The 21,191-nt window shown below is 44.8% G+C and overlaps 1 pseudogene; it reads right to left on the bottom strand.

Moving 5' to 3' along the window:
- Positions 1-16,680, bottom strand: part of LOC120562492 — a 46,038-nt pseudogene extending 29,358 nt beyond the window's left edge.
- Between the last annotated feature and the right edge of the window lie 4,511 nt (positions 16,681-21,191).

Genomic DNA, 21,191 nt, shown 5'->3' with positions numbered 1-21,191 from the left:
ATATAAAACTGTAATTTTTTGTGAAGAATCAACAACAAGTGGGACACAATACGAAGTGGAACGAAATTTATTGGATATTTCAAACCTTTTAAACAAATAAAAACTGGAAATATTGGGCGGCAAAATTATTCAGCCCCTTAAGTTAATACTTTGTAGCGCCACCTTTTGCTGCCGGCTATAAGCGTAAGTCGCTTTGGGGTAATGTCTCTATCAGTTTTGCACATCGAGACTGACATTTTTGCCCATTCCTCCTTGCAAAAACAGCCTCGAGCTCAGTGAGGTTGGATGGAGAGCCGTTTGTGAACAGCAGTTTTCAGTTCTTTCCACAGATTCTCGATTGGATTCAGGTCTGGACTTTGACTTGGCCATTCTAACACCTGGATATGTTTATTTGTGAACCATTCCATTGTAGATTTTGCTTTATGTTTTGGATCATTGTCTTGTTGGAAGACAAATCTCCGTCCCAGTCTCAGGTCTTTGCAGACTCCATCAGGGTTTCTTCCAGAATGGTCCTGTATTTGGCTCCATCCATCTTCCCATCAATTTTAACCATCTTCCCCTGTCCCTGCTGAAGAAAAGCAGGCCCAAACCATGATGCTGCCACCACCATGTTTGACAGTGGGGATGGTGTGTTCAGGGTGATGAGCTGTGTTGCTTTTTACGCCAAACATAACGTTTTGCATTGTTGCCAAAAGTTCGATTTTGGTATCACCTGACCACAGCACCTTCTTCCACATGTTTGGTGTGTCTCCCAGGTGGCTTTTGGCAAACTTTAAACGACACTTTTATGGATATCTTTAAGAAATGGCTTTCTTCTTGCCACTCTTCCATAAAGGCCAGATTTGTGCAAGGTATACGACTGATTGTTGTCCTATGGACAGAGTCTCCCACCTCAGCTGTAGATCTCTGCAGTTCATCCAGAGTGATCATGGGCGCTCTTGACTGCATCTCTGATCAGTCTTCTCATTGTATGAGCTGAAAGTTTAGAGGGACGGCCGGGTCTCGTAGATTTGTAGTGGTCTGATACTCCTTCCATTTCAATATTATCGCTTGCACAGTGCTCCTTGGGATGTTTAAAGCTTGGGAAATCTTTTTGTATCCAAATCCGGCTTTAAACTCTCCACAACAGTATCCCGGACCTGCCTGGTGTGTTCCTTGTTCTTCATGATGCTCTCTGCGCTTTACACGGACCTCTGAGACTATCACAGAGCAGGTGCATTTATACGGAGACTTGATTACACACAGCTGGATTCTATTTATCATCATTAGTCATTTAGGTCAACATTGGATCATTCAGAGATCCTCACTGAACTTCTGGAGAGAGTTTGCTGCACTGAAAGTAAAGGGGCTGAATAATTTTGCACGCCCACTTTTTCAGTTTTTATTTGTTAAAAAATTGTGAAATAGCCAATGAATTTCGTTCTACTCATAATTGGGACCCACTTGTTGTTGATTCTTCACAAAAAATTACAGTTTTATATCTTTATGTTTGAGGCCTGAAATGTGGCAAAAGGTCGAAACGTTCAAGGGGGCCGAATACTTTCGCAAGGCACTGTATATATACATTGACTGTGTGTGTGTATATACAGACTGTGTGTGTGTGTATATATATATATATATATATATACACTGACTGTGTGTGTGTATATACAGACTGTGTGTGTGTGTGTATATATATATACTGACTGTGTGTGTATATATACTGACTGTGTGTGTATATATACTGACTGTGTGTGTGTGTATATATATATACTGACTGTGTGTGTGTATATACAGACTGTGTGTGTGTGTGTATATATATACTGACTGTGTGTGTGTGTATATATATATATATATATATATACACTGACTGTGTGTGTGTATATACAGATTGTGTGTGTGTGTGTATATATATACTGACTGTGTGTGTGTTGAGCAGCTCGCTGACTGAGATGTAGACGACAGGTTTGTTGACGATGAGCAGCTCCGAGTATTCGTCCATGTTGAATCTGTCCTCAGGTTCAGGAACGTCACACACACACACCAGGAACTTCCTGTTTAACACACAGCTCACGTTAGAACTTCCTGTTCAACACACAGCTCACGTACACACACACGCACTCATAACAGTATTAACTACTACTCATTTTATTAGATATTATTCCATGTTGTTACATTTCTCTTAAGTACATGTTGACGCTGGAGAAGGAGTTGCTTCAGTCTCTTTGTATATGTGTGTAATGATAATAAAAGGCCTTCTATTCTCTTCATAACGTAAATATGAGCACATTACCCCCGTTTTAACTTCACTCCACTGGCTGCCCGTACATATTAGGATCCATTTTAAAATGTACTTGTGTTTAAATCCTGTTGAACGAGAGTATGTGAAAATCCAAAAAACAAATAAAAACTATATTCCTGCTTTTTGAAATATTTTGCCTTTTGAAATGTATTCGTATTTATCCAAAAGACAGCTAAAACTATACTTCTGCTTTTGAAAGGTGTCAGCTCAAGAACAGTGGAGACTGTACTTCTGCTTTTGACATGAGTTAACCCAAAAACAGCTAAAATATATTTTTGCTCTTGAAACTATAATACTGCCTTTAATTTTGGTTTATGAGTGCTAATGTGCCTTTAGAAATATATGTTTTGTGTTACTGATATTACTATAAACATGCTTAGAAACATTTTAGTGTGAGTTACTGTGTGAAGCTGCCTATTTGACCCTGCAGTCGGAAAAGAGGAAGTGTCTGCAAGAGGCTTCAGATGCACAAGTAGCTTTGTGCAACTGTCTATCTGAACCTGCATAGCTGGAAAGAGGAAGTGCTGTTGGGGCCCTGTATACAGGCACTTGAGGGGTTAGGCTCTTGATGCATCCAAGAGGTGAAAAAGGTTACTGCTCTGACCTATTGATCAATGTAGTTGAAGTGAGCAGTTAGATTCTATGTTAGATAGCAACATGCATATGTATAAAGGAAATATCGTCATATGAGATGGTTTTATGTATATCCAACCTGATTCTTGCTTTAAGACTGTATTACTATGTAAGGTCATATAAAGTGGTTGATCACCCCCAAGCTGCATCTATGAAGGGAGGGGGATGAATTGTGTATAAAAAGAGAAGCTTTGCAAGTCAAAGGGCCTCTTTTTTTGGGCAGCACCAGACTCCTCGTGCTCTCAGCACAGGGGTTCAGTACCTCCCTGGATGGCCAGGAAAAGGGCCCAGAGGCACCTCCCTGGATGGCCAGGAAAAGGGCCCAGAGGCACCTCCCTGGATGGCCAGGAAAAGGGCCCAGAGGCACCTCCCTGGATGGCCAGGAAAAGGGCCGAGAGGCACCTCCCTGGGGGACCAGGAAAAGGGCCGAGAGGCACCTCCCTGGGGGACCAGGAAAAGGGCCGAGAGGCACCTCCCTGGGGGACCAGGAAACAAAAGGAGCTCGCCCGCGTTCGCTCGATCCCTTGGGTTCGTTTTCTGTTTTTGACCAAGATTCTGTCTTAGAGTAATTTTTGAGTGACTGAACTCTGTTCATTTTTCATTTATTTTGTTTGCTTGTTAACTTTTTGCTTTTTTATAAAAAAATAATAAAACCACCTGTGTTCGTCTTGAGCAAGGTGACCCAAAAGGCCTTGTGAGTCTTTTTTTGCTCTTTTAGAAGACTCTTTCCTTTTTTCTTCCTTTTTGCCATTTGCCTGAGTGAGCGGGGACCCCTCCAAAGGAGAAGTGGGGGCCTCCTCTTTAGCCGAGCGGTTTGCAGCCACCCCGGGGACCGACCTGACAAGCAGACCTCTGATCCTCCAGCTGAGAGGAAACCTCTGTGACCAGTGTGGCTGCTCGAGTGTGAGTAATCAAGTGTAATTGTTTGGTTGTAAAGATCTTCTGTGTGCTGTGTATTTCACATACGGGGGACGTCTAGGTTGTCAATCTAAAGCCTCTTGTCTCGTCATCGGGTTTCCACTGTAGCGAGATCCCGCCAGTGCGGGGGTGTGTGTGTCTCTCTAAAAATAATCTAAAAATCATAGGAAAGTATTTCAACTAATTCTTCTTGAACCTGTTTATAATTTTGAACATAATATTTATAAATACAGGGTGTGTGCGTCTCTTTAGAAATAATCTAAGAACCATAGAGAAGTATTTCCATTAATTCCTTTAAACCTATTAATAGTTATAATACAATATTTATAATATTTGAACCTATAATATTTTAATACCTACAGTATTAAATATAGGGAAGTATCTGAAACAACTCCTCTAATATAGGCTTAACCATCCGCCCCGCTGACAGTATCTGTAACGGCTGTACGGCAGAAGAGGGCTTAGAGGGCGAGGGTTATCGGGGGGGAGAGGGGGGGTTGGCTTTAAAAGAAAAAGCGATACTATGCCCCGATAACTGTCACATCGTTCCACATGGCGCCCAACGTGGGGCAAATGCGTTAAAAACTGTGATTCTACGTTATAAAAACATAACTAGTACAGGAAGCAACAGATTAACCATTTAAAAACCCACCCACAGTGCTTAAGGACAGTAACGTAAAGCTATAAACATAGTTAGAAGAGTCAAAGCTGATTAAGACACTGATTTTTATTCGCAGTGCGCTAAGAGCTGTAACGTAGAGTTATTAAAAAAATAGCTGGAAGTGTCAAAACAGGTTAGCGTCACTGGAACCTGCTGACCAACGAGATCAGCAGGTTCAAACGCTTTAGAACTAGACTGAAGTAGCCGCCGCGCAACTGTGCTGAAATAGTGCATAGAAGCTACAGCCCTAGGAACAGTAGGCGGACCGAGGCCTTCACCGCTAGCAAATAAAGAGGGGTCCCCGGGGTAAAGCCTGAACGTTCCGAAGGGTTAGGTGAAGTAGTCGAAAAAAGACGAAAGCAACGCGAACAGTCAATTAGTACTAAAGTAGGACTCAAATCGGCGGCAGGGGCTTTTTGTCGAAACAGTATTTCCACAAGAGCAAATCACTGAAGTAGGCCCCCCGAGCATGGCCAGCACCGCGTCTGCATTTGAGGATTCAGAGGAAGAGGGGACGGAAAGAGCCCTAGGTGATCCTCACTTAAACCTAGCTTCAGGGCTTTCCTATAGCATGGTTAAAACCGGCAACGGTTCAATAAAATATTTCCATGGAGATATTGAAAAATGTTGTCCATTTCCTGGACAAATGAGAATGACCTCGTGGTTTAATCCAGCAAATCGGTCGCTGAACCACGAAGGAGGGGTAGCAGAGGCGTTAAAACAGAGGTTCCCCAAAACATGTGACTGGGAACCCTCTGAACTATTACCAGACGGGACAGTAGTTCAACAAACAATTAGGGATAGTGGAAGTTATGGTGAAATAATCCACTGTTGCTACAGTGATAAAAATAGCCCAGATAGGCTAACATCTGCGTTCTATGATGAAAACGATGAAAATACTTGTATAGAATAATGCAGGAAGGAGCATTGGCAGCCAAACACACAGGAAGGGTAATAACCTTATTCGGGGATGGGAGCTTCCAATACTCACAAAAAGATTGTGTCGCGGCGCACTAATTAGACTGCTACAGAACCACAAAAAGTTGTGAGTGGGTGATATGTTGTCCAGAAGCGGTCATGGAGGAAATAGAGAAGGCTCTGGTCTGCCGCGCGCCGCCTATACCCGGACCTGTTTCTACGGCAGCTAAACACCTGCACACGCCTTGTGCAGATGTAGCAGTGCATATACCAACTAAAACCGTAATGATTGGTATGTCAAGCCGCCCAGTAGAAGGACCAAGAGAAACCTCTCTAGGAGCGCAAAATAGCAAACAAGCAGAAAAAACCACTCAGCAACCCCGGAATGTGCCAAGTTCCTTTTAGGACTATTGACTGCAGAACGCCAGGGGACGCAAAAAATGCAGACTCAGATACAGGCATCAGGCAAAAGACAGTGGTGCAAACAATGTAAAGGGGATCCCCAAATTAAAGGCGGCACTTTTGTGCACACCGTCAGAATGTCTCAAATCATACATGAGGAGACCCCCATTACCAGATTATGAGCAGGAAATTTCAAAACGCGAGTTGGAAAAGAATATATCAAAGAGATTCAATCCCAACCGCCGTGCAAACCCGGGCAATGCCAACAACTAAATAGCCTTAGTGGGGAAAAAAGCAAGGGATATCGCGCGGTGTATAAACCAACAGACAGAGAAACATTTATTAGAGCAATACACCCAGTGGTTAACTCAGCGCAAGCAGGAGAAAGGGTAACAATAAATCTGAGAGGGAGAGACCGGGAAGACCCGCCCGAAGTCCTCCTCACTTGGACGAAGGATATCCTTCCCCTGTTCGGGGGGCGATATTCCTCCTCCTCCTGCCCGCTGACCAAGAGGGAGATGAACTAATGACAGCAGAGAATGAATATGATGAGAGCACTGAGTCAGAAAAAGAGGAAGACAGTCAAGGGGAGGAAGTAGAAACAGACAGCCAGGGCAGTGAGAGTAACACATCTCAAATACTTCCCCAAAATGCAGAGTTCCTAAAAACCCCTCTGTCGACTTAGAGAATCAATTATCACACCCGCCTCTGTTTACTCCATCCCCACCGTGGGGAGAGGAAAAGGCTCAACGAGCGTTTGTATGAGGAATTAAGTTGGAGAGTAAACACCAAACACTTGCAAAATAATACAACAAGTCAAATCATAAAACAGGATGCTCAGCTCCGCCTGCGTCCCCACTGATTAGGGAACTAACTCCGTCATCAGCAGGGCCAGATCTCACAAGAATGCTGACCGCATTAAACGAATGGTGCAGGGAAGATTTACCTACGCCTATTAATAAACCCTCTACGCCAATAGGCTCGTGGAGAAAGCATAAAACAAAAACTAACGAACCATTAATAGAAACAGATGAGGAGGATGAATTTCCTCCACCGCGCGACCCGACTAGGCGAAGAGGAAAAAGTCGCAGTAGGGAAAGAACACCACCTATGCCAGTACATGCTAGTACCCCGAGACCTAAAACTCCTATAGTTATCCCTCAGTCAAGGGGTATTCTAAATCCTACAGTAAATCAACCCGCGCGCCCCCAGACAATGGTTCATCCAGGGAGACACCTGTTGAGGAAAGTAACAATTTGTGATCCGCCAATACCCAAAAAGACTTCTAGTGGTCAGATTGGTAGAGCCACTAGGCCTATGCCGGATACGAAGTACAATCCAGACAAATACCCATGCAGCGAGCCAACTTACCGGACTGAGAATGATTGGTTCAATCCCAGACTTAAAGGGGAAAGAGGCTATCATTCCGACTGGGAGGAGGTGCCCATGTGTAGGGAAGCTGGTTGGTACCCAGTATCCATAGCAGAAAAAGTATGTATAACAAGTACCTAAGGACCCGAAATCCTAGCTCTATGAGGGCGAAAAGCCGCGGGAAAACGTCATATCTCAGGCAGGGATACGATTTTTACAGAGAGGGGTGTATAAGGAGGGATAAATCTGTAGAGAAACAGTTTTCACAACAAAATCCTCAGAGTTGGTTAGTAGAAGACCCAAGTAGTGGAGAAGGAAATGATCCGGACCCGGACCCTGCAGGGGTGAGGATGAATGGGAACCTACTACTCCACGCAGCAGAAGGGATAATAGAGGGCACAGCCCTCAAAGAAATAGGGATGAAAATAGAGAAAATATAAACACATATTTTCTGCAACAAGAGCCCAGAACAGCAGAAAGATGGACCCCTGCCAGATCCTCTGGGTCTAGGAGGGGAAGCACCAAAAGTCAATGGGACACGCTGCTGGTAGGAGGGTTAGAACCAGAACAGGAAGATGTTTCCTTCCCTCTGGGACAGGTCAGCCTGCTGGACACAGTACCAGCAAGGAAGGCAAGTCAAAGTGATACAGACTATTTACAACAAGTTCAAAAAAGTGGGTTTTCATTAGAACAAATGGACACCCCTCAGATGACTCTTGTCCTCAGGAAACACGGAGTTCATATCCCGAGCGGATGCAAAACCAGTGATCTCCTTAGGCATATGGTGACAATCCCAGGTGTGTCTCCTGTAGAGGAGGAAGTAGAGGTACTCAGTCAGGCAGTGCAGAAAGGGGAAATGACTCTTAGTGTTGCAATGCGATCTCTTAAAGGCGTACCTGGTAACAGCACTTATTATGAAGAGAAACTATTAGGAAAAATACCTGGAGGTATCCACCTCTGTACAGGGTGGGCCTTCTGGTCAGCAGAACAAAAAACGCAAAATTTAGTCATGTACGATCGCAAAACCCTCATGTCAAAATCAAAAAAGACAGAGAAACCCGCCTATCAGGCTCACCCAAAGGCGCACAGGCGAAGGCCCAAAACCCGTATGGGCTATCCGCGGAGTCCAATGCTCAGAGCAGCAACGGCAAAAATGTGACTGCAACAGGGAATGGTGCACAGAGTGCACCCAAAACAATCTACAAAAAAACCTCCGGGGGCGCCGAAGAGGCCAGGGGTGACGAACGATGTATTCAAAACTCTAACTCCCGCGCAGAAAGCTCAGTTAATTCAGGACAAGAAGGACTGGGACGACAAATGGGGGGAAAAACAATCTTAGAGTTACTAAACCAAGTAGCCTTTGAAGAGCAGGGTGAGCTAAAAGCTAAATGGAAAGGGGAAGTGTACACAGTGGATACTGGAGCAACCATGTCCACCAGCAAAATAGCACAACCCACCGGAGATCAGACTTCTGCGATCATGGCAGATGGAAGTCTGGTGTCCATGAAATTAGGAAATTATGACGGTTCAAAAGTCCTCGTGGGGCCTATGAATCTATTAGGTTTAAAAGATTTAGAAAAAGCCGAAAAGGTCAGATGGTTGAAGGAAATAAATAATGAACAACAATTAAAAAGAATACTGCGCGAAACCGAAATAACAAATAAAACAAGACTAGAAGAGATTCTAAAAAAAGGTAAATACTCAGAGTTTAAAAATGATTGCGGTTTTGTAAATATGGAACCCTACCAGATTCGGGGGGGTTCCCCAGGGAAAGTGAAACAATATCCTGTTAAACCTGAAGGTGCTAAAGAGATCCAAATAACCATTGATGAACTAGTAAAACAGGGTGTTCTGGTGGTAGAGCCAGAGCCCCCTTGTCTCACCCCAATTCAAGCTATAGACAAAAAAGATGGAGGATTTAGATTAGTACACAATCTCAAAGAATTAAATGACCGAACTCAAAAGGACCAGAGAACAATGTTAAATCCCCAGAAAATTGTCAGAGAAGCCTCAAAGGCAAAATACTATTCCACTATAGACCTAGCAAATGGCTTTTGGTCTATACCCATTTCAGACGGATCCAGTATGAAAACGTGCTTTCAGCTTAAGAAAACAGCGTACCGATGGACCCGACTACCACAGGGGTTCTGTAATAGCCCTAATGTGTTTCAAGAAACTGTGGAAAAAGTCCTAGAAGGACTAAATGTTGATGTATATATTGATGACGTTCTTATCGCCACTGAGACAGAGGAAGAACACTTAAGTTTGCTAGAAGAAGTAATTAACCGCTTAAAAACCGCAGGATTCAAAATAGGACTGAAAAAATGTGAGATAGGCAAATCAAAGGTGAAATATCTAGGCTTTATGATAAGCACTGAAGGAAGGGACATCTCAGACAGCTACTTAGATGACTTAAAAATACCCAAAACAGTGTTAGAAACAGAACAGGTGTTGGGAAAATTGGAATATGTGACCGCACATATTTTAAATGTTAAATGTTTTAAATGTCTTCTACTTTGTTCTATGCAGCACCTTGTGCAACGTTGGTTGCTTTTTTAAAGTGCTTTATAAACACATTTTGTAGGGCTGCCACCTCTTAGTCGATTAGACTAATCGGTCGTTTCTAAACTAAAGAATTCTTTAGTCCATTAGTCATTTTTTATGCTTATTCATGCTTAATTACTCATTTCCAAGAAACTTCTGAGCACATTTATGGTAAACACAAGATTTAAAGTGGTGCTTTTGCAGGATTAATTGTGGGGAAACTCAGTTTTACAGATGGTTAATTAACTACATTTATATTGTGCTTTTCTAGTCTTAACCACCTCTCAAAGCGCACAGCTCTGTCAATTAAATCAACTAATCGATTAGTCGACTAAATCCTAGAAGTGTTAGTCGACTAAGAAGTTCTTTAGTCGAGGACAGCCCTAACAGTTTTGACGTGGTAGCCGTCTCCGTGGAAGTGCTTGTTGGCGGCGGCGTGCTGCAGCATGCGGGCGATGGAGCCCAGGATGTGGCGCTGCTCCGGCTGCAGGGCCGAGCCGGCAGACCGGTCCACCACGTCGAAGCCGTCCGGAGCCACGACGGCCGGGTTCATGTAGCGGTAGTAGACCAGGTTCCCCACGATCTGGGGGAGGAGAGGCGCAGGGGAGACTCTCAGGCTATTACGTTTATACATATCATCACACACACACACACACACACACACACACACACACACACACACACACACACACAACACACACACACACACACGACCAGGTTCCCCACGATCTGGGGACAGAGGCAGCAGGGGACACTCTCAGGCTTTACAGAGGAAACTTTAACTTTGAACTGTTGTCAAGGAAACAATAGAGGCCGATATTTCACAAAGTTATTTTTAAGAGGAGAACCCCTCGAGATGTGCCATCTCGTTTTCGAGGGGACCTCAAGAAAAACATCCATACATACTGACAGACAAAAGCTCTCCATCACACCTAGACCTCCCTCTCTACTACAATAAGAATACTAATGTGTGTTAAAGTTTCCCCTCAGAGGTTTAACTATAAGATGAATGATGTCTGTGGTTCATAGATGGATTCTTAATATCTCTCCCCGAATACAACGCTGAGGTTAAGACCAGGTGAAGATACATTTATTAATCACATATTATTATGGTTGTGTTAAAAAACATATTCCATGACTTTTCCCAAACTTTCTGGGTCTTTTTATGTTTCCAAAACCTTTCCAGGACTGGAGTTTGCATTTTTGAAGTTCCATAACTTTTCCAGGTTTTTTCAGAACGAATGAACCCTGTATAGACAATAGAGAAGTTCATATCTTTGTTTGTATTTTTATACCTTTTATTTAACAGGGCTTTAATATATTTTGATTAGGGATGCACCGAAATGAAAATTCTTGGCCAAAACCAAAAACCACGGAAACCAAGACCGAAAACCGAAACACCGAAAGAAATTATGCCAATTATTAGTACCATTGCATTTATGGCTATGACTGTGTACTAACTTTACTAAAATCAAGGCATTGCAATTGTATAAATTAATATTAAAGTTTAATTAAAAACATATCTAGCAGAAATATGGCTACAATCTGATAGTCACATACAGTATATATATATATATATATATATATATATATAGCAGCCTAAGAACAGAATAGCTTACCTATTGTTATTATTATTATTATTTGAGGCACTTTCTTGCAGGATTTCCCTGAACATATCAGACTCATCTGGTGCAAAGAGACGAGTCTTTGTTTCTGCGCTCTGATCTCCTCCTGCGCTGGGCGCCGCTCCGTCTCCATGGCGACCTGGATCATTTCTCATGCGTCCTGCTTTATTTCCGCATCCAAGTAATGGTCTTTATAACGCGGATCAAGTACAGTCGTGATGAAGTGCAGAGGATCCGAATAGATCTCACTGAACCGTGTGCTGACAGACTAAGAGCACTTTTCATTGTTTTCACTGCGTGGTCATATTGTTTCAGTGATAAAAGGATTTCGACCGAAAACCGAAAATGCCTTTTTGGGCCATTTTCGGTGGCCGAATATTCAATGAATGGATTCAAATAGTCTGAAAGCTCTCCGTTGGTTTTAGGGAGACAACGACTACGGTTCAGACCACAACGCATCAGACAGACCTACAACCAATCAGAGCAACCAGAGACGTAGCCGGGAGCAACGCATGCTGATTGGTGGGTGCTGGCTCAGTCTGGTCACAAACAATAAAACATTTAAAATATACTATTCAGTAACAGAATCTGGTTTTATAGTTTGATCAGACTTAAGGAAGGTGAGGCTCCTCAGTCAGTTATTATATCAAACACGCCCCACGCTAGATGAACGGCTGTGATTGGTCCGTTCAGAGCCGTGGCGTGAGCGTGGCTTTTTTTGTTTGTTTTTTTAAAACGCATTTATATCAAAACCTCAAGACTTTCAGACATCAACATGTCATTTATTAATATGTATTCGTGTCTTAATGGCATATAAACATCTTTTCCTATTCTATTTGACGCCTGTTTTTCATGTGAAGCGTTTCCAGGTAAGTTCTATTTCTAGCATGCACAAGTTTTTGCCGTGGCTCGAGCTGCGCCTGAGACGTGCGTGTCACGCAGGCAGTGTGCACGCTCTAACCTGTTATCATGGGAGCTCAAATATAAACGGACACACCACGCAGCCAGTGTATAACCGGCCTCAGACTCTGTCTCAACACTAGGTTTACGTCAGTATTATAACTGCCTGTTTCTGGCTCGGCCTAAATCCTGGATCTTACTTTATATTTTATATCTATATAAAAACTCCTTTGTTTCTTCTGCAATCAAGGTGCTAAATAGAAATGAAATACTGTGAACTGCCTTCTTGTGCTTTTTTTTTTTTTTTTAAACTTCTCTTATTTGTTTTAACGGATGCTGTATTGTGTGAATGATCTATTATTGTGTTTTATGCATTTTGATCATGTGTTTTATGTACTTCGATCATGTTGCTTTGCAGGACTAGACTATGCACGGTGTCCAAGACAAATTTCCCAGTGATGGGACTAATAAAGTATAAAGTAAGTAAGTAAAGTAAAGTATAGAGCTTGTCCTCGCTGGCTTCAGGGAACTTAGCTTTCAGAGCGTCTCGGAGAACCTTCACCGTGTAACGTAGACCGTACCTGCAACACACACACACACACACACACGTTATAACACTGCAACAGACACACAAAACGCACAACACTGACGTGATAATCAGGAGAATGGGACAAACAGGACTTTTAGCGTGTATAGAGCCATATTGTTCATGTTCAAAAGCTGTAGGAAGAAGTCCTACCCCCCCTCATTAGTAAACATTATTCAGAGTTAATAGAAATTCAGACTTCCTGCAGTTTGTGCAGGTGAACGGGTGGAGACTTACGGCAGTTTGTGCAAGTGAACAGGTGCAGACTTACGCTGGAAGTGTATGGGACTCTTGAACGGGTGGAGACTTGACAGTAAGTGAACAGGTGCAGACTTACTGGAGTTAGCCAGGGAACGTGGAGTTTACAAGGTGGGGGGGGGAGAGAAAGTGAATGGGCGGAGACTAATGGTGGAATGGCGGACTTACGAGTGGAACAGTGGATGGAATGGCTGAAGTGGTGGAGGTGAACGGAATGGAGGACTTGAATTTTGGATAGGGAAACGGGAGACTTAATGGATTTGAGCAGGTGAACGGGGAGACTTACTGCAGTTTGTGTAGGTGAACGGTGGAGACTTACTGCAGTTTGTGCAGGTGAACGGTGGAGACTTACGGCAGTTTGTGCAGGTGAACGGGTGGAGACTTACGGCAGTTTGTGCAGGTTGGAGGTGATGGCTTTAAGGACTCGGTCGGTCAGGTTCTTGAGGTTGATGATGGCGATGTCGATGCGTCGCTGGACTTCAGGGTGACAGAGAGCATCGGCGGGGGAGACCTCGTAGGGCAGAGAGCTGCAGCAAACAAACAGGGGGGGTCATTTACAGGACAACATTATGGGATGGATCCCTACAGAGATAGACATTGTTGTTAAGGAGTAAGATCCTTTTAGTTTAACATGAAACAGCCCCGAAATCACCATCACCAAACTCCACCAGACTCCATGTAAATAATCAGGACTTTTAGCGTGTATAGAGCCAGCATATCTCCACCAGACTCCATGTAAATAATCAGGACTTTTAGCGTGTATAGAGCCAGCATATCTCCACCAGACTCCATGTAAATAATCAGGACTTTTAGCGTGTATAGAGCCAGCATATCTCCACATGTAAATGGGTGAATTAAGGGTTTATTTCAACCAAACCAGAGTGGTGATTGTTGGAACAGTGGAAAGATGAACGAAGATGGCTTTTGGTAGTTTTATTTAGTTTCTGTCCACTTTGAATGAAGTGTGTTTTACGATGATAAAAGTTCTGATTATTGACATGGAGTCTGGTGGGTCAGCTAAATGGGTTTCTGTGCTGACCTTTTGTGTCCGGTCTGCGTCTCCGTCTGGTTGATCCAGGTTTTATAGACGTCCACTGGGTCCGTCCTGATGCTGAGCGTGCGGTCCAGCAGGACGTCCTGCAGAGCCGGACCCAGAGTCTCCCGTAGGGAGTTCTGGCCGCGAGCGTAGCGGTAAAAGTTCACCAGAATCTTGATGATGATGGGGTTGCCGGTGACGATGTCTTGAGGCTGCTCCACCTTCTCCCTGACAACAGCAGACACATGTTACACGTTACAACACGGTCACAAACCGGGCTGGGGAAGTCCCGCCCATTACTGTCTGTAAGTCCTGCCCCTTCCTGTGTCCACCGTGGGACTCTATATCAGTAAAATGTGTCCGGTAGTGAACAGAGAGACACAATCCATAAATCCTGTTTGATTTTATACATCAATTACACATCTGAGGTTTGTCAGTTAATTTATCAAGTGAAGAAAGTTTGATGTGTGTGTGTGTATGTATATATATATATGTATATATATATATATATATATATATATATATATATGTGTGTGTGTGTGTGGGAGTGCGTGTGTTGATATGTGTCTCTCTGTGTGTGTGTGTGAGGACCTGATCGCCGTTGTGAGTGCTGCAGTGAACAGCTGCAGCAGCAGGAAGCGTCTGCCTGCAGTCTGATCCGTGGTAAAACAGACTGAAGACCAACATCTCCATGAAGCTGGTGGAGGGGCCTCTGAGGCATCAGGAAGATCCAGCTGGGCGGTACAGGGGCTGAGTCTGGAAACACACACACACAGTTAACACACACACACAGTTAACACACAGAGGGGCTGGGGGGGTGTGGAACAACACACACACACACACAGTTAACACTACACACACACAGTTAACACACAGAGGCTGGGTCTGGAACACACACACACACAGTTAACACACAGAGGCTGGGGTCTGGAACACAAAACACACACACACAGAGGCTGGGTCTGGAACACACACACACACAGTTAACACACAGCAGAGGCTGGGCCCGAACACACACACACACACACAGAGGCTGGGTCTGGAACACACACACACACACAGTTAACACACAGAGGCTGGGTCTGGAACACACACACACACACACAAGAGGCTGGGTCTGGAACACACACACAACACACAGTTAACACACAGAGGAGCTGGGTCTGGAACACCACACACACACACACACAGAGGCTGGGTCTGGAACACACACACACACTGTTAACACACAAAGGCTGGGTCTGGAAAACACACACACACACACACAGAGGCTGGGTCTGGTACGTACACACACACACACACACACACACACACACAGACTGGGTCTGGTACACACACACACACACAGCTGCAGCAGCAGGAAGGCGTCTCTGCAGTCTGATCCGTAGTTAAACAGACTGAAGACCAACATCTCCATGAAGCTGGTGGAGCGGCTCTGAGGCATCAGGAAGATCAGCTGGGCCAGGTACAGGGGCTGGGTCTGGAACACACACACACACACAGTTAACACACACACACAGTTAACAGGAGGCTAACAACTTTTTTAATAGCAGCGAAAAAAAACAAATAGTGAAACCTGTTGCTGGCGTCACATGCGCACCCTGCAGCAGGTGAAGAGGTGCTGGTAGGCTCCTCCGTCTCTCTCCTCTCGGCTCAGAGCTTTCAGTTCCTTTACTTCTCTCCACGTCCATCATGTCTCCGACAGCTTCTCCTTGTTCTTCTTCGTCAGCTTCTTACAGTGAGACACAACTTCCTGTTTACACACACGGACAGAGAGACAGAGACGACAGAGAGAGAGAGAACACAGAGACAGACAGAGAGAAGAGATGGAAGAGAGAGGGACAGACACAGAGAGACAGAGAAAGAGAGCACAGAGAGACAGGAGACACAGAGACAGAGAGCAGCACACAGGAAAGAGAGAGCACAGAGAGAGAGAGACGAGAGAAGCGTTAACACCAGGGCACAATGGACATATCCGAGGAGGGAAGATTTAGGATGGATGTCTGAGGAGCTTTGAGCCGAGGATTACAGAGCCAGCCGGCTGTGTTTTAGCAGTAGAACAGGATAGCGCACCCGCAGCGCGCATGTCTTTAGCAGTAGAACAAGAAGGACACCGCAGCTGCATTGCGGTTTTGTGCCAGCAGAACAGAGTTGTCACCGCGCCGCCAGGCACGCAGTGCAGAACAGGTGAGTTATTAACCGGCACATTGCCTGCAGTTGCTAACAGGTGAGTTGTCACCCGCAGCGTATCGCGGCTTTATGGTGCAGAAAACAGGTGAGTTGGTCTGCAGCGCGGGTCACCGAAAGGCAGAAACAGGCGAGTTACCACACTACGCGTGGCCTTTGTGCAGCAGAACAGGTGAGTTTTCACCGGCAAAATGCATTGTGCTCAGAAGAAAGAACAGGAGCCATTACGCAGCCGACACGGTTGGTAGCAGAACAGGGTGGAGTGATCCAGCCGGGCTGTTTTAGCAGAACGGTGGCGACACCCGGCAGCGTATTTTGAACAGGAAAGGTGAACAGGCGGGTTATTAATCTGGCAGCCATTGTTTCGAAGGTGCAGAACAGGCGTGGTTGTCATCCGCAGCCGCGGACGGTGGTTTTAGCAGCAGAACGGCGGAGTTATCTGCAGCGCATTTGTTTTAGCAGCAGAACAGGAGTTATTTAATTGCAGCTGGTCGGTGGTTTCGTGAGCAGTTATGAACAGGTGAGTTGATTAATCTGCAAATACTGGGTTTTAGTTAGCAGAACAGGTGAGTTGCCACCCGGCAGCTGGAATAATTTTGCTGTTGTGCAGAACGGGTGATGACCCATTGCGTGGCTTCAGGTTTTGTTGGTGCAGAACGGTGAGGCCATTAATCTGGCAGCGTATCAGCATCACGAACCGAACCAGCACCGAAGCATAATGTAGCTGTACTTCTCCCATTAAGTTTGCCTTAACGTTATTGTAGACTGAATCTAGCTGTCAGCTGGCGGTTAGCCGAATTAGCTGTTAGCTACACTAACGTTAGCTTCCCGGTGGAGGCTAGCGTGGAACGGATCGTGCACCGACAGGTAGAGCGGGAACACTTCTGATGTTTGTGTTGCTGTGAAACTACATGAAAGTAAAAACTTTATTGATAGGTTGCGTTGGCAGTAGGAAGCGTAACATTATTCCATGATTCTCTCTCTCTTCGGGTCCTGCTCCGTAAAACCTGTGGTGGCCATAAAGCCCCGCCTGCACCCCCACATCCCCCCTCACCCCGGCTACCCCGCCAGCACCAAACCGCCACATCACGCAGCTGTCGCACCTGCAGCCGCTCCCAACAGGTACGTGTTACACGTTTGTGTTATTTTATGACACAAAAGTTGTGTTGTTGCCGCTGACAGACTCAGATTATTATTCTAAGTGTCTGACAACATTATGGGATGGATCCCTACAGAGATAGACCTTTTTAGTTAAAAAGAGTAAGATCCTTTTAGTTTAACATGGAAACAGCCCGAAATCACCATCACCAAAGCTCACCAGACTCCTGTAAATAATCAGGACTTTTAAGTGTATAGAGCCAGCATATCTCCACCAGACTCCATGTAAATAATCAGGACTTTTAAGCGTGTATAGAGCCGGCATATTTCCACCAGACTCCATGTAAATAATCAGGACTTTTAGCGTGTATAGAGCCAGCATATTTCCACCAGACACCATGTAAATAATCAGGACTTTTAGTGTGTATAGAGCCAGCATATCTCCACCAGACTCCATGTAAATAATCAGGACTTTTAGCATGTATACAGCCAGCATATTTCCACCAGACTCCATGTAAATAATCAGGACTTTTAGCGTGTATAGAGCCAGCATATCTCCACCAGACTCCATGTAAATAATCAGGACTTTTAGCGTGTATAGAGCCAGCATATCTCCACCAGACTCCATGTAAATAATCAGGACTTTTAGCGTGTATAGAGCCAGCATATCTCCACCAGACTCCATGTAAATAATCAGGACTTTTAGTGTGTATAGAGCCAGCATATCTCCACCAGACTCCATGTAAATAATCAGGACTTTTAGCGTGTATAGAGCCAGCATATCTCCACCAGACTCCATGTAAATAATCAGGACTTTTAGCGTAGTATAGAGCCAGCATATCTCCACCAGACTCCATGTAAATAATCAGGACTTTTAGCGTGTATAGAGCCAGCATATCTCCACCAGACTCCATGTAAATAATCAGGACTTTGCCGGTATAGAGCCAGCATATCTCCACCAGACTCCATGTAAATAATCAGGACTTTTAGCGTGTATAGAGCCAGCATATCTCCACCAGCCTCCATGTAAATAATCAGGACTTTTTGCGTGTATAGAGCCAGCATACTCTCCACCAGACTCCATGTAAATAATCAGGACTTTTAGCGTGTATAGAGCCAGCATATCTCCACCAGACTCCATGTAAATAATCAGGACTTTTAGCGTGTATAGAGCCAGCATATCTCCACCAGACTCCATGTAAATAATCAGGACTTTTAGCGTGTATAGAGCCAGCATATCTCCACCAGACTCCATGTAAATAATCAGGACTTTTAGCGTGTATAGAGGCAGCATATCTCCACCAGACTCCATGTAAATAATCAGGACTTTTAGCGTGTATAGAGCCAGCATATCTCCACCAGACTCCATGTAAATAATCAGGACTTTTAGCGTGTATAGAGCCAGCATATCTCCACCAGACTCCATGTCTGGTGGAAATATGTGGTGGTCCCCTAATACTGTATCTGAAGTCTCTTTTATATAGACCTTAGTGGTCCCCTAATACTGTATCTGAAGTCTCTTTCCCGAAATTCAGCCTTGGTGCAGAATTCCAGCCACTAGAGCCAGTCCCACAATGAGCTTTCCTTAGGATGTGTTAGAAAGTTCAGCTCTTTGTTCTCTCTCTATGCAGACGACCTCCCGCTCCTCCGATTCGACCCACAAACCCTTACAAGGTCGACTCCTCGCCGCTCTGACTGAACCAGCAGAGAAAAGTTTCTCCTGTTCGGCCCGAGAAGAAGAAGAAGAAGAAGATGATGAAGATGAAGATGAAGATGACTTTATTACCCAGTTTGCACTCAAGTCGTCGGATTTCTCACTTTAGTCCTTAATGATCTCACAGGAACTGTAAATACGTGCTAGTGCCTTGCTCCGCGATGATGTGGACTCTCGGAGATGATGTCACGTTAAAGCGTCTCGGTGTCAGCGATACAGCCTGCACCCCAACCCAACCCCTCTACCCCAGCCGGGGTTCAGTGCCTTGCTCAAGGACCCTGCGATCAAAGTTAAGACTAATAAGTAGCTCAAAAACAACGGTGGTCCGGGACACTCTGCGGGACTTTGTCTGTAAAAGGTCTGGCGAGGTCGGTGACTCGAGTCTGTTCGGTGTGTCCCGTGTCCCGTGTCTGGGGGGGGGGGCCGTCGGCGTCCATTTTGGCCGATTTGACGCGTTCGGTCGGCCGCAGGGCAGCCGGGACTAACCGGCAAATGGGGAGCGGGATGAGGTGACTAGAGTCTCTCAGAATCTGAGGAAAATCTTTTAAAATGACCTTTGTTGATCTGAAATGAAGACAGATTCAGGAACTGTATACACACACACAGACACACACACAGAGACACACACACAGACACACACAGACAGACACACACAGACACACACACACACAGACACACACACAGAGAGACACACAGAGACAGAGACAGACACAGACACACACACACAGACACACACACACAGAGACACACACAGACACACACACACACACAGACACACACAGAGACACACACACAGACACACACACACAGACACACACAGACAGACACACACAGACACACACACACACGGAGACAGACACAGAGACACACACACACACACACACACACAGACACACACAGACACACACAGAGAGACACACAGACACAGACACAGACACACACAGACACACACAGACACACACAGACACAGACACAGACACAGACACACACACACACACAGACACACACAGACACACAAGACACACACACACACAACAACACACACACACACAGACACACACACACACACACACACCACAACACACACAACACACACACACACACACAACCACAACACAACACAATACACACAGACACACACACACAAAACACACAACAACACACACAGACACACACAGACACACAAGATCACACACAACAGACACACAGACACACACAACAAACACACAATCACACACACAAAACACACACAAATCATCACACAACACACAAGCACAAACACACAAACACACACAAACACACACACACATCAAACACAGACACACACACCACAACACACAAACCACACCAGACACACACACACAACACACACACACACACACACACAGACACACACAACACACACACACACACACACACACACACACACCACATCACACACATCACACACACACACATCATCACACACACACATAGGGTCTGTCTGTGCCAGCCGGCATCACGATTCGACGCTGGGAGTTAGTTCCACTGTCTGGATGCTCAGTTGCTGTGGTAGGTAGGTGGTGTGTGTGTAGTGTGGAGGAGTAGGTAGTGTGTGTGTGTATGTTCGCACTTCGCCTGAGGACTCTCCCTCTGCAGGACCCCGAGGAGGCCCTGGGGGGAAATGTATTTTTTTTTTCACTTTCAAAACGACCGAAAGGACAGACTGGACAGACCTATAACAAGTAGGATTACATCATCATGGAGTTATAATCTTATAACCTTCTTTGTTTTCGGTTCATTAAACTTTCATCAGATGGTGTAAACTCTCAGAGTAAAGTTGTGATATTAGGTCAGCGATGTGTGTAACGTTACGCCAAAGACGAACAGGATGAATGATATAAAAGATGCTGTAAGATTCATCTGGTCCGATGCTTTTATTTTGAAGGAAACATGTCTTTATTTGCCTTTTTACGAGTGTCAACATCAATCAGTTCTCTTACAAAACCTTTAAAGCGCCCAAATTATGCTCATCATCAGGTTCATAATTGTATTTACACACACACACACACACACACAC

The sequence above is a fragment of the Perca fluviatilis genome, chromosome 7 (assembly GCF_010015445.1).
Source record: "Perca fluviatilis chromosome 7, GENO_Pfluv_1.0, whole genome shotgun sequence".
NCBI lineage: Eukaryota > Metazoa > Chordata > Actinopteri > Perciformes > Percidae > Perca > Perca fluviatilis.
Note: the sequence above shows the minus strand (reverse complement) of the source record. Positions and strands in the feature narration are given on the sequence as shown.